The sequence below is a fragment of the Protopterus annectens genome, chromosome 1.part0 (assembly GCF_019279795.1).
Source record: "Protopterus annectens isolate FY-2018-M chromosome 1.part0, PAN1.0, whole genome shotgun sequence".
NCBI lineage: Eukaryota > Metazoa > Chordata > Ceratodontiformes > Protopteridae > Protopterus > Protopterus annectens.
Window position 1 is genome coordinate 104,672,792 of NC_056725.1, and position 14,924 is coordinate 104,687,715.

The window sequence follows — 14,924 nt, forward strand, 5'->3', positions numbered from 1 at the left end:
CTCTCATTGCCTTTCAGCACCATTCCCCATTCTGGTATTGACAACATACACATCCACCTGCACATCGTACCCTGTGTCTCAGGATGTTATGCTATGTGGCTCATGGACAGGACACACAGTGAGGCCAGCATACCATAGTACCTACTTCATGTCAGGTACATTTGACATACCATGGTCCTCAGTCATAGGTCCCCTCATGTTCAGTATATGCTTCCCTGTGGAACAGGCTGGCACAGGGGACTTTCCCTGCCTAGCTTTCGAACCCCTACATACCAAGAGCCATGATTGCTCCACCAGCTGATACTGACTCCGACCATATGGGTGTCGCTGTGACAGATACAGAATATGACTATCATGGCATCAAGCTGCATGACACAAGGTGCATGCACATCACCTTTGCATTACACCATTCACCCACTGACTTTCACATGGATGGTAGTCCCCTACATACATATCACATTGTACATGTTTGCAGGACACACATATGTCGCACCCACACATGTGGTTACCGTATTGCCACTGTGGTGTGGATATCTTCCTACGTGGCCACACCTATCTGTACTGGGTGTGTAACTGGTACATAGGCACCCTTTGTACCTCTGCACTCAAGACAGCTACACACATTCAAGTGTACACCACCCCATTTAGGGTGTACCTTACACATCAGCTACAGCTTTACATGCCACAACATTAACACGCCATGACGTTTACTGAGCTCTGACAGTTTAAATATGTGGCTGCACTACGGACACCACATCTGTACACATTTGCATACTACATACTCAGGGGTGACCTCTGCTGATCAGGCAGGGCCCATGTCCACAACATTATTGATGGATATACTCCTCATATGCAACATAAGCAGAGGCCACTGTGAGCAACATGCTCATGGATATGTGCACACACACCACAATGAGTGGGATGTGCTTCTGGGTTACATTCCCAAACCGGACACTCACCATGCTGTGGAACATAAGTCCTATGTACATCACGTAGGGACACTCAGTAGCACTGTTCATGTGATACCTCCCTTGGTGGTTGGGAGACACATGTAGGCATGGGATCACTGCAGTGGCTGTACTGTGCAGTGGTGCAGGTGACATCTGGCTCTGCTCTTCACAGGACACTACCCTGGAGAGGTGCCACTAGTGTGAACACTGTAGTTGTGCTTACACATGGACTTGCCAGACTGCATAGTACCCCACTATGCACCTGTGCGGCTATTACATGTCCTTTGTGCATGGTTACTTGGTAGCCCTTCCATTTAGATTAGCTATCATGCTATTACTATGTCCCATACCTACAGGCCATATGTATCCTGTTATTGTACATACCAATAGATGATACCTGTGGTATGCATGATATGGCTGTTATGCTGTGTAGAATATCTGTCATATCTACCTATAATACTATACATTACATATATGTCACATAGTATCCCATAATGCAAAGCATACTTGCTCAGCAGGACCACTTTACATATGTCATTAACGTTATATGCCCATACACATGCGTGCTGTGACAGTATATCAACATATACTATCCCCTGCTATGGCACATCCTTGTTGGACATACCCTACCACTGACGGCGGGTTGTATGGCATTGTTCTGTTTAATGGCCTCATGTAGCATCCCTTGTGGTGTCTCTGCTGTGTACCTTGTGTCCCTCTGCTGGACGCACAGATTCTACAAGCATTAGTATGCTCAGCAAGACATCACTACATAAATACCTTTCCCCACTTTATGCATTGCGGACACGTTTAATTAATGCAAACCAGGCTATACATGCAGTAAAACTAATTAATACAGATCATGCTACACATAACCTTACATATCGGGCGTTCTACATACCTTGTTGTTGTTACGGCATTTCGTTTCTATCTCTCTCACAGTGTTTCAACTGTTATTCAGTATGAGCATACGGTTTGAATGTCTGGCTAGTCATCCTTATATACGTCGATACCTGAAACATGTGGATTCTTCCTGCCAATTGGTGTTCCTGAGTGACTAATTACCTGCATATCAGCTGTGCAGCTACTCCATTCACCAATTACTCAGCGACAGTGGGGTATAATTGGATTCTCCACCTGGGCGTTGCCTATTTCCCTACCTTCGGGTAGACGGTCTGTATTGTGTTTTGTTATGTGTAACTGCAACTGCTATGCATGGAGACAGGTATAGTTTGGATTCATGTCCCCCGTGGATTGTGTGTGACAGGTAGAGTATTTGGTTCAACATGTGGGTGTACCTGTCATCCCAACGTCTGATAATGGAGTATTGCAATCAAAACCTGTAACATGGCTGTTTGTTCCATTATACAACGCCTGCAATTTTGCATGTCGCCTTTAATTGTGTCTCTCACACAATATGTTGAGGGTTCTGCAGATGTAATTGGCTGACTGGATGTTTGTGCTGCTATTACAGTTTGTATTGCTTTAGTTTCTAGTGTGGGGGATGTTGGTGGTCGTATGTAACATATACGGTTTGTGGGCCTTGCATTTCTACATAATCCGTATATATGTGGGTGGGCTCCGTCCCTAATTGGGGAGCTAACAGTTAGTAGACTTATGTTATGGGATTGTACGTTGGGCCGTTGTTAATTGATTTCTATAACAATTGCAGGTGAGCTTGCTACTTGTATACCTCTGTAATTGCAGCGATATATCAGGGGATATGTGTAAGTGACAGCTATCCCTTGTATTTCTGTCCCAGATATTTGCAGTCATTGTGGTTGTGTTGTTAAAAGAGCCTGTTTGCCATGGGTTGCCACCTTTTCATATGGTCATTGTTGGACACTTGCGGGACACAAAGCAGTGTTTACAGGCCAACACGTAGCCACGGTCAGTACACAGGTAGCACATACTTTTATCCTCACTACATACCTATTGTTGTGTGACTTTGGCTACTTATCATATTGCATGTAACATTTAAGTTTCTTACATACAGGCATAACTATTAAATATGACTGTTACATTATATATGGGACATATTTATGTCCTACCATCTCGGACATTTTCCCTTTGTACTGTTTTATGTCAGGACACACCTGCCCAGGGTGGGGATGTCCCTCCTACTGTGGTACAGGTAGTAACCGTATGCCTACGGCTAGCTATACCCACACCTACCATACTGATCTGCTTCTGACTTGGCACCAACATACACATGTTGCAGACACACACACACATTACAGTCACACAGACATGCACACGGCACCCTCAACGCACACTTACACAGACTACGGGACTCACAGACACAGTTGAACACAGTACCTACGTGGACCGTGACACCGGCATCGGTGACTAACTGTCCCTTCATATCATCATACTATTACTCGTGGATGTACTGTTCCGGTTCTGTGTTCTATCGGTCTTTCAGCCTCGTGGTTACGCATGTCGGTATGTTACACATTCCATGGTTGGCGATATCCTATTTATTTGTACCTCCAAGATGTTATGAATGTCGTTGAACTATCTATTCTATTTGCAGATATCGCTGAATCCATCTATATCACCATATATCCCTCTATTGCCCTTTCTATCTGTATTATATATATGCATATGTGTACATATATATATATATATATATATATAGATATATATATATATATATATATATATATATATATATATATATATATATATATATATATATATCTGGCGGGGAACGTGACAGGCACACAGCACCACCATATGCTGTAAGACTCATGTACTGTTCAGGTGTTGGCATTCCGTGTTCCACTGGCTGTTGTGTTTACAATGTTTGAGGGCTGCCTATGTAGGAGTCACACATTGGGCCACCTATATATTACAATTTACAGGTGGTCATGTTTGTGTGCCATCCATTTTACTGTGTGTGCAGGTGGAGAGGTGTCAGTCCGTAGGGGCCTACACGTTCAGAGTATGTGCTATGCGTTCCCTCTTTGCCAAGGTGTAGGCATATTGGGCACACCTCCGTCTGCCTACTGGGGCTGGCACAGTGTGTTCATGTTCTGAATCCCTCTGTGCCTGTACTGGCCTTGGCAATTGCGGTGGGCTATGTGGGCCTTCACCATTTTGTCCCTGCTGCAGCTGCTTCCGCAGGATCATGTTATGTAGCATGGCACATACTATGACGATGTGGGCACACGTGCCTGGAGAGTACTGCAAGGCTCCACCAGATGTATCCAAGCACCGGAACCGTGATTTCAGCATCCCAAACACATGCTCTATGATGATTCTGGTTTGTGCGTATGCCTCATTATGGCGTTCTTGCATGGGTGTGTGTGCACTTCTGATGGGAGTCATCATCCACGGCTCCAGTGCATAGCCAGCATCCCCCATGAGATGGCCATGTGGGATGTCCCCCCTGACAAATACCTGATACAGCTATGAAGCATGCCAGATATGGGAGTCATGGTAGCTTCCAGGGCTGCCAGCACACACATCCATGATAATGCCCTGGGCATTGCACACGACCTGGCAGTTGATGGAGTGGAATCCCTTGCGGTTTATGTAGTGCATACCCTGCTCACCGGGTGGTGACTTGATTTGTATGTGCGTGCAGTCTATCGCACCCAGTACCTCCGGGTATTGTGCCACACGGTGGAAGTGGCACATATTGCTGGCCAACTCCTCCTGGGTTCTGGGGAAGTATATCTGCTCATTGGCATGTGGTAACATGGCATCCAGGAACTGGTGTAGTACCCTGGATGCTGATGCCTGTGAGATACCCATTATATCTCCAGTTGGCCTTTGAAAGGTACCTGTGGCCAGTATTTGCAGACTTACACATACCTTCATGTCCACTGGTATGGGTTCCCCTCTGTTGTTTCTGGTTCTCAGGCATGGCCAGCACAGCTCCACTATTTGCTGTAAGATGTCCCTGTCCACCCTGTAACGCTCTACTATCTCCAGGTCATGTAGCCCCTGGTAAGTTGCCCTTGGTCTGAACACTCTCCTTCTCCTCCGAGGCCTGCGGTGGTTGTCGGCATCATCCTCCACAACACTGTCAGTCTCTAACACATGCTGATGAATCACAGCTATGGCAGCTCCCAACATGTACATTTTAAAAGTTCCCTGTGTGTTTACACCTATGGTGCGGTGTTTGGGAATACACAGGTGTGTGTTGGGTGCTTACACACTTTATACTATTGTGCTGTGAACACCGATGATGTCATAGGGTGTGTATGTACGTTCATAGCTACAGGTTAAGTTATGTGTTTTACTGCCAGAACTACTATTGTGGTGCCTTTGGTGTTGAATTACATTTGCCTGCCGTGGATTACCTCTTGACCTTCCCTTTACATTTCTGCGTGTTGCACCTACCATTTTCTGGCGTGCATCCTGCAGCCTACTTTCATTTGTGCTTTCCTGGACCTGGCGTATCTTGCGTTATGTGTGCTACTGCCGGTCTGCTGTCGGTTTGCTTTGCTCTGCTGTCAGGTCTCCTATCTTTGCAATCCAATACCTCCCCTCCTTTCTTTGCATTCACATGCCTCCCCTATCCTGTTTTGCAGGTTTCTGCAAGCGGACTTGTCAGCTGCCATCGATTGGCCTTCGTGGGTTGATTGGTGTTGATTGCTCATTAGTACTCCAATTACCCTACTTCCGCATTTCCTTTTCTTCCCCTGACCTTCCTGTTTCTGCTATTATTTGCGGCGCGTGCGTCTGATTACTGGGTTTCGGGCACATTTTCATCCTCGTACACATGTGCTTTTGGCCACCATGTGTGCTCTCAGCTAAACAATTCCTCCCCGCCCCTATCCTGCAGCTTTGCTTAGCAACGGACAGGCCAGATTTGCAATGCTCCAATGTGCTTAGTGCTACAGTGGCACACCCCTCTGCTGATGTCATGTATCTCCTCTGAGCCACTCCTCGGTGTTATACCACTGCGCTGTATGGTACAACCTTCCTCCGGCGGGACATTTGTGATTCAGTATTATCTGCCTCATTTGCATGGCATTGACTACTAATTCATAGTTACCGTGCCGAACACTATCGCAAGCCCTTAGCAACCCTTGCACCTTGGTTGTGGTGTTCCATGCCTACCATTGTGTGTTATGCTGTAAACCTGCTTTCTATTATGCTGTGATTTTATGACATTTTTATATTATTTCTTTATGTTACAGCTTCCGCACACATGCCCTGCGGTTCTGCTGTGCGTTACTGTGGACATGACATTAAATGTTGTTATTTACATGTTATGCATCTTTTCTTATGCCATTGGCTGTGTATTTTGCCATTGGCATATGTTCTCGTTGTGATACCTGGGTCTGGCCCTCTTCCATAGCTCCGATGTTATGTTTGGGAAAATATAAACTGTGTTTTTTGGTTTACATTTCTGTGGGCTTATGCTACGACTGCACCACTTCATGAATTGCTATATGCCTTCATTTGCATGGTGCAACACTGCACATGGGGTGATTTGCATACATACGCCAGGGGCTGCACAGATCTGGCGTACGCCGGTAGTGCACGTGGAATTGGATTGTACCTGAATCGCTCGGCAGCCATATTTGGCATTATAACACCTACGCTATGCGTGCGCCTGGCGCAAGCTTCATGAATCCCGGGGGTTATCTTTCAGATTCACTGCAGCAACAGACACAGCATCTAAAAAAGGGAGCTTTCTGTATTGTCTTGGAAGTGTTTTATTATTTTATGACTTCCAGGATTTGCCTGTGACACCAGATGACATGTGCACTTAATGTAACAATAGACTGCAGTCAGATTAGAAAACACGTGCAATGAATACAGCCCTACTGCAGTTATTTGAACACATTACTTAACAAAGCACAATCCTGCTGTAAACTTTATTGATATTGTTCCTTAAAATGTGTCAGTTATACACATGATATCTGTCTAGAACGTGGGCTACCTTACCCATATATGTTGTTCCTGGGGTAGGAGGAATAGAGAATGTTATTTTACTCAAACTGGCCTGTAGACAGCCCTGAACCATACTGTGTCTTGTGCAACACATGTATAAGGCAATTACCTCTACATTCTTTATTAATTTAATTTTACAGTTGACTGGAGTCACATTAGAACAGAGATGCAGTGAATGCAGCCCTACAGCAGTTATTTGCACACATTACTTATCAAAGCACAATCCTGCTTTAAACCTTATTGTTTATTGGTACTGTTATTGCTTATTGGTTATTGCACTACAGTTATCAGAAATATCCATACTTACCACACTCATGGCGCATCTTGGCCAGGCACCCAGCATGAGACTGGAAATTTGTTAGCCCATTCAGCTGTAGCTGTGGGAAGAGAAGCAAGCCATTATGCATACCAGTTTTGCAAGGATTCAGCTTGTATATTAGTAAAGTAGTATCAACCATGCTTACATATCTGTGAAGCATGCCCAGCCCTAGCCTCTTAGACCCAGGTGTCCAGGTTCTCCTCTTCATTTGCTTCAGATCATCATACTAGTGATGACACTGCTCACCAGTGTAGAAGATATCAATAGCACTGGTAAGATCCCTGGCCAACCGATCGCAGGATTCAGTTTTACATTCTGAGCCAACATTCTGGACTCCTGCACACTCCACCTCTGTGCCTGAAAGTGTGCTCCCTCACAAACACTGCCAGGCATACCAATAGGTTACTGAGACTCCAATGAATGCTGCAGAATTCCTGCCTATTGGCCTTAATATAGGCTACTTTTCTGCCCTTTCACGTCATACTGTAACATTAAAAAAGTGCCGTGTTGCTTAGTATCACACAACCCAGCTTAGCAGAGCTGAGCAACATGTAAAATTACACAACCACGTTTTAGCGGAGCTTAGCAATGCACAAACAGGACTAGCCATTGACCATGTTTAAGTGGTGCTTATCACCATGCAGCTTTTCCAAATGTAACAATTATATTTTTGAATTAAACCGCCCTTTTGGTCACCTCATACATTTTTACAGCAATAAATGTAAAAAGGTATGACTGCTCAAGACTCAAGCCTGGGAACTACTACACTTTAGGCTATAACTCAAACTATGTAGCTACTTGAGTACTGAGAAAACCATTATAACTTCACATGTATACTACTAAGCTAACTGTTAGCTTTGCTAAGCACCACATTGCGCTGTGCAAACGGGGTTTAAAAGAAAATAAAATAAATAATTAATTACATCTGGTTTCTATTTTTAGATGTCTGTCAGGTGTTAGCCATGTAAGTTTAAGCACAGCTCAGCACTGCTGCCCTCTCCTCTGCACTGCACAAACCAGCATAAAAAAACATATTAAAATTCACACATATTTCTACACTAACAGGGTACATTACAAAGAGTCTTATCGTGTGCATAACATTTGTCCAGGAATTTCCTGGACAATGCACAATTATGGGACAGCCTCTACATTACTACTTACATGGATTCAGTATCTGTGTTCCCGTGATCTCCCTTGGCAGCACCCCATGTTTAATATGCATGGCACTCTGCTGAGGGGGATCTTTGGCCGTGTACACCTGTACATTCTGTGTAGGCTGTACACAGAGTCTACATGGATTTTGTTGAATCCTGGGGCCTGTGCTTATACAATAAAAACACTTGCTTTATAGGAGATATAAAACCACAGAAGACAACACATCATATTTTTACCATTTGTAACAATAACCAAAAGAGGCAATTGTTACTAGGAAAGCAAAAATTGAAAAACAACCTGCTGAGTAAAATAAAAAAATAATTTTTCACTTTGATAAGTTTCTTTCAAAAGGTTACATTATGGTTAGACTCATTTTAATGAAGGTAATCTGGTAAGGGTACAAAATAGCTACCATTTTCAGTACATATTTTGCAAATGTAGCCATAAACTATGCTTACACACCTGATTGTGTGACACATAGTTTGGAAGATGTCAGTTGTCCAATTAAAGTTAATGACAATATATATATATATGCAGCATTACAAAACGTGAGAGCATACCAGTATGTGTGTAGCAAACATCTCTGGTCACTTGATGCATGTTTTAACTGACACCCTGAGGCATATGTTTAACTCATGATCATTACAGAGAATAGTTCCAAAGGACTGAAAGTTGGTCAGTTATACATGCATTTCATAAAGGTAAATGCACTGACCGCATTCAGAATTTGCTCCCTATTTGTCTGTTCTCTCCTCTTTATACGTGTTCAGAAAAATGTATAAGTTTTTAATGACATCCAGAAAATGTTCCTTAGGAAAAAGTACTACTGAACATGGCTTTTTTCAGGGTAGATCCATTCTAACTTGCTTAGAGGATACGTATGACTCAGTGTCTGTTGCACTCAGTTTAGGGTATCAAGTTGTAATCATTTACTCTTCTCTTCAAAAAGGGATGCTATATTTTTTTCAAATATATATATATATATATATATATATATATATATATATATATATATGTATATATATATATAGAGAGAGAGAGACACACACACGCACACACACACACACACACACACACACACACACCCACACACACGTACTCTTGACTAATGAGCAAAGTCATTGTATTCAGGATTTGCATATAAAGCTTAATAATTTAATTCCTGAGATGATTAAACAAATATGGCACCTTGGGATTTGGACTACTAGTAACTTAAGCTTCAAAGAAGATGAAACATAAGTATGTAGGAAAGTGATGCGGATACTTAGCTTCATGTTCAAAACCTTCTTCTCCTGAGACCAGGCTATGCTTACTAGTCCTTATAAAATTATTATAACACCTGTATTAGTAACCAACTCAGTCTTCTGCAACAAGATGAACTTGCAGTTATTTTATCGACTACAAAGGAAATTTACAAAATGCATTCCTGGTTGCAGATGATTAGATCACGTCAAGACTTTAGCAGTTAGAACTGCAGAGTATATGTTATCACCTGTACCACTAGTACATACATATGTGACACAGTCAAAGTATACGTGAAAGCAAATAACTTGAGATGTAACTCATTGGACCATATAAAGAGAGATATGTTGGAGTGCTCAGAATATGTGTCTATGGCAGGTATGAACCTAGTCTTAAGCAGCATTCTACCATTACCAAGAATAATGTTGTTATACAAACAAAAGATTATTAACATCAACAATTGGCTTAGTTTCTGGTGTAATTCAAAGGGAAGACGGTACTATCTATCAGCCTGGGGAGAGGATGATAGACATCCATAACTACTTTACCAGGGATGGCCTGCACCTATCCCCAAGGCTTTCATAAATTGGTTAAATTCTTGTCCACCTCATAGTGGCAGCATTAGTCTTATAAAGCTACCAACACAGCAAAACAGATTCCAGATAACATAAAAGTATTGCTAGTCAAAGCTAAGAGCCTAAATAAAATTCACTCCCTGTAAGCACACCCTACATTGATACATGCACTGTTATAAAGACCTGGTTAAAGACCAGTAGCAGCACTCTTAACAGTGCAGGGTTTCAATGCCTCCCACACATTAAGAACTTCAGCACTGGATGAAAGCAATAAAGGTGGCAGTATCACCATATTCTTTAGAAGCATTTTATCTCCAGAATCATTAGACAAGATAATGATATGAGCTGGTATAAATAATATTTGTTAGAAACTTTAGAAGGAATGAATGGTTTTAATTAACACCTTTTAGCCTTTAACACAAATTGTAGGCATTGTAGGATGGAGTTTATTGTCCATAGTAATTGACTGTTATATATAAGTGACAGGATTTTTTACATTGTGTGATTGTTTTATGTTTATTGAAATCACTTCAGATGTAGTTTCCTGTATTCTGATGGGTTAATCAATGACAGGATTTTTTTTTACATCAAGTGACTGATTTTGATTCATTTAAATCAAGTTAGATGTAGTTTCCTGTATTCTAATGAAGTTATGTGGATTATATGGGAACAAAAGTGCTCAATTATTTTATTAAAAGAATTGCTTCTGTGTACATTTTACTGATAACATTTTTAATTTTTATTTTTTATTTAAAGTAAATATAATGTCAAATGGAAGAATAAGTCCCTGTTGTGGAACCCCAATATAAACACGCTGTATAATAAAATAAAAAAACTCATGGCATGCAAAAATAAATTTAACTCTCCAGATGCTAAAAACATGCTTGGCAACATTAACAGGGAAGCCACAATTTGATCAAATCAAACAAAACCAGATATGAGGTAAAATAGCAACCCGCATAACCACAAAGCCTTCTTTAACTGTGTTAGAAACCTCAGAAACAATCTACACTACTGCACAGAGCAAACACTAAATTATATCATATATATGAACACAGATGATATAGGGTACCAAAGAAAACCAAGTGCATGGAATGGTTAGAAATCCACTGACACAAAGTAAAACAACACCAAAGCTCCGCCGTTTACCAGATGACAAAGCCCATTTACTAGCAAGCAAATTTGGCTCAAACTTCACCCCACCTCCCCTCCTATATTTTAAGTTCACATACTAACATCTATACCCCCCCGAATCTCTCAAGAAGAAGCCCTCAAAACATTATCCAAGGCCAAGAACATTATTTCTGTAGGGCCAGATACCATACCAGGCTGCCTACTGGTGATTCATTGAAACAAGGCTTGTCAAGCTCCCTACAAAGACTATTTAATATCAGCCTCCAAACAGGCTTTGTTATGTATAAATGGAGAACAGCAATAGTCACCTCCTTAAATGAAGCTAAGCAGTCAATGGATCTGGATAATTATAGACTCATAAACCAGACCAGCCTCATCTATAAAGGTATAGAAAGAAACATTATGGAATTAATAAATAAGAACATAGGCAACCTACAAATTCTTAACCCAAGCCAGTTCAGATTCATTACGAGCAGGGCTTGCTACTTAATCTAGTCAACATCTTCAAGAAGGTTACTGAAGCAATGGATGAGAGCAAATAAGTACTCATCACATATCTACAAATCAAAAAGCTGTTTGACACCAGCCACCATTCAGGCATCATAGATAAAATTTCTCAGTTAAATTTAAATAATTTTGTAACTTGTTAGATGCAGACAGGTTCATAAACAGAACTCCTCCAAAAGACCTGTCACTAGGGGTTCAGTCCTTGGGCATTTACTTCTCAGACATCAAAGCAAATGCTCATAGTTTATGGCTGAATATGTTATCTCAAACTTTGTGCATTATTAACTCTCCAAAGGACAGCAATATCATCCAAAACGTCCTTTCCCGAACTAGTAAGTGCCAAACTGTAGATTAAATTTAAATGCCAAGAAATGTATATTAGTATTCTTCAGCATGCATTACTTCCCTTGTAACTAATACATTAACAACACACCCCTGAAAGTTGATCCTGGCATCAGAGGGGAAAAAAGTAGGACACAAATGCACTATAAATGGATGCTTAAAAGCAGCAGTTATGTGGCTGTGGAATGGAAATGGAAAATCCCAGGCGGGGTGCCACATTGCTTTGTCAGTAACTATACAATGGAGAGCATCATATGTAATTAGCTTGTTTATATACAGATTAATTCTAAGAAGGTTTGATGTTTACTTCTGTTATGAAAAGTCATTAAGCATTTTTTTTCTGTAAGGTTTTACCTCCATGCCTACTGGTTATTAAGCCTACCTCAGCCTATTCATTCCCTCACTACAGTGGAGCCCCCATTGAGAGAATGAGAGATGATAGGAGGTGCTGTCATATAGGCAGCCATGGTGATGATTTGTGTCCTCCTCGACATCCCTAGTAAAAGTGTTTTTAGTTTAGTCTCTGTTCCTGCCCCTGCTGACTGATGTGAACTCCTGCTTGATCACAGGGGCCACTTTGCTAGATTGTGAATGCTAAGTCCACATCTTTGGTTCTGGCCATTGGGGTGCCTTGCGAACTTTTGCTTTCTTAGTGGTGCTTGGCTGACTAGAACCATCATTCCCTAGCCTCATGATTGGTGAGCTAGCTCTACAAACACTGGACTGCTTGAACCTATATGACCCCAGAAACATTTATTCACAAATGGGAGGTATAGAAATAAAAATCATGGTAAGGGTGTTTTCAACACCTAATGGGATAACATAGCTAGGATCAAAATGGCCCTTCAGGCTAGTTCGCTTAGTTTTTTCATGTGAACTCTAGCAGCCTCAGTCATAACCAGAGCTTTATCCTTCTGTGCTGTTATATGACAGATACAGAAAAATATGTATATAGATATGCTTGCATATGTATATACACATTTTTTTTAAATCAAATGCACTTTAGCTGTGAGACTGAAAGATCTGACAAGCAGTCTGTAGAGGAGCACCTTCACTTTCAGAAGCAGTTGCAGAAATTCTTTAGTTGCTAGGGTGGTTTATTAAAAGGGGGTCTTGCGATGAGTTTATCAGTCGTGTGACCCGTTGGCTGAAGTCATGTAAAAAAAAAAAGAGGGAGAAATGGGTAGATATGTGGCAACCAAAAAAAATTTCTGTAGAGGGACTAATTTACTGGCAGATTTAATTACATTGGCTCTGTTCATTAATTGCAAGAGTACTTAAAAGCCACTTGTCTTTCTACATTAATGTGTAATTTTCTTTACTTTACTCTGAAGTACATAAACGTATTTTATTAAAGGGCAAGCTGTGTTAACATTATCTTGTAATGTGTGGAGTACTCTGATTAGCTCTGAAGTTGAGAAAAAAGCAATATCCCTATACAAATGCCTTATTAAATAAGTTTATTATAGTAGGTTATTGTTTATGTAACTGTGTTAGTGAGCCTCACGCTGGCCCACACATGGCACTCACCACAAAACAGCATCAGAAACCAACTGACAGCTTTAGAAGTTGTAACACACAGCAGTTCTAGCAACTACTAACAACAAAAATATGACAAGTGCCCAATAACTTTTAAAGTCAATTGATTTAGAGTGGCGTTTTGTTTGTGGCTGCCTTTTTATGGCAGCACAAGGTATTTGTTACAACTTTTAAAGCTGTTAGATGGATTGTTGTGCCAAACCTCTTTTTAAGTAGTGATATATCTAGGCAGTTTGAACTTCCCATGGATTACAAAGAATTATGAGCAGGTGATTGATCGTAACTTCACTTTGTGATTGAAAATTGTAAAGTAACATCCAGAGACTGCCCATGCTATGGAATAGACTTCCCATACATGTCAAGCAGAGCACCTCACTGGCCCTCTTCAAGAAAAATCTTGATGAGTGGATGGGAAATAGAAAATTTACCTCAGGGATCACTCCAGTGCCTCTACTCAACAGAGGCACTAGTAACTAAGGTTGGGTGGCACGATACCAGTGTAATCCTATGTTCTAGGCTTGTAAAGGCTCCAGGGCCATTAGCCTAGTACACACTGATGAACCTAAGATTTGGGAATCTATGCCCACAATGAGCTGTCTTTTGATTATCACATGTTCACTATGTAAGGAAGTCCAATTTCATTGCCCAGCTTATATCTAAATGTACTGTGTACAGGTCCAGGGATATCATTATTCCACTGTACTCCACTCTCATTCAGCCGATTATTGAATGTAATCTAGCCATCCTGCAAGAGATTATTTGACAACCATTTGAAATACTGAGACCCACTAGAGTGAGCTCCAAAAAGAATGTGGAGACTGAATGACCTAAAGAACAGACTTACATATACTAAGTATGAGATGCCATTTCTTGGAATATTCCCTTTTATCCAAGGTATGGCTATCTTAAAGTTGGTATATATAAATTCAGGGTGTGTGGGGGGCTTATAAAAGCAGGAATGATGAGAAACTAAAGGGCTTTTTTTATATATTAGAATGAGAAAATAATGCATGTTCTGGACCCCTTTTGTATATTTTTTTAAATAAAATATAGAAATTTCACTGACAAAGTTAGACAGACAGTCAAGTCCACCTGGGGAATACAATTCAAAGACTATATGCTAACAAAGTTATTAGGTCTATATTATATAAACGAAAGCTCATATAATTGAATGCTCTGATCAGCGAAAATCCCAGAAATCAAGATGCGTGCTGTGGGGTTGCAGTACAGTAAATATTGGAGTAT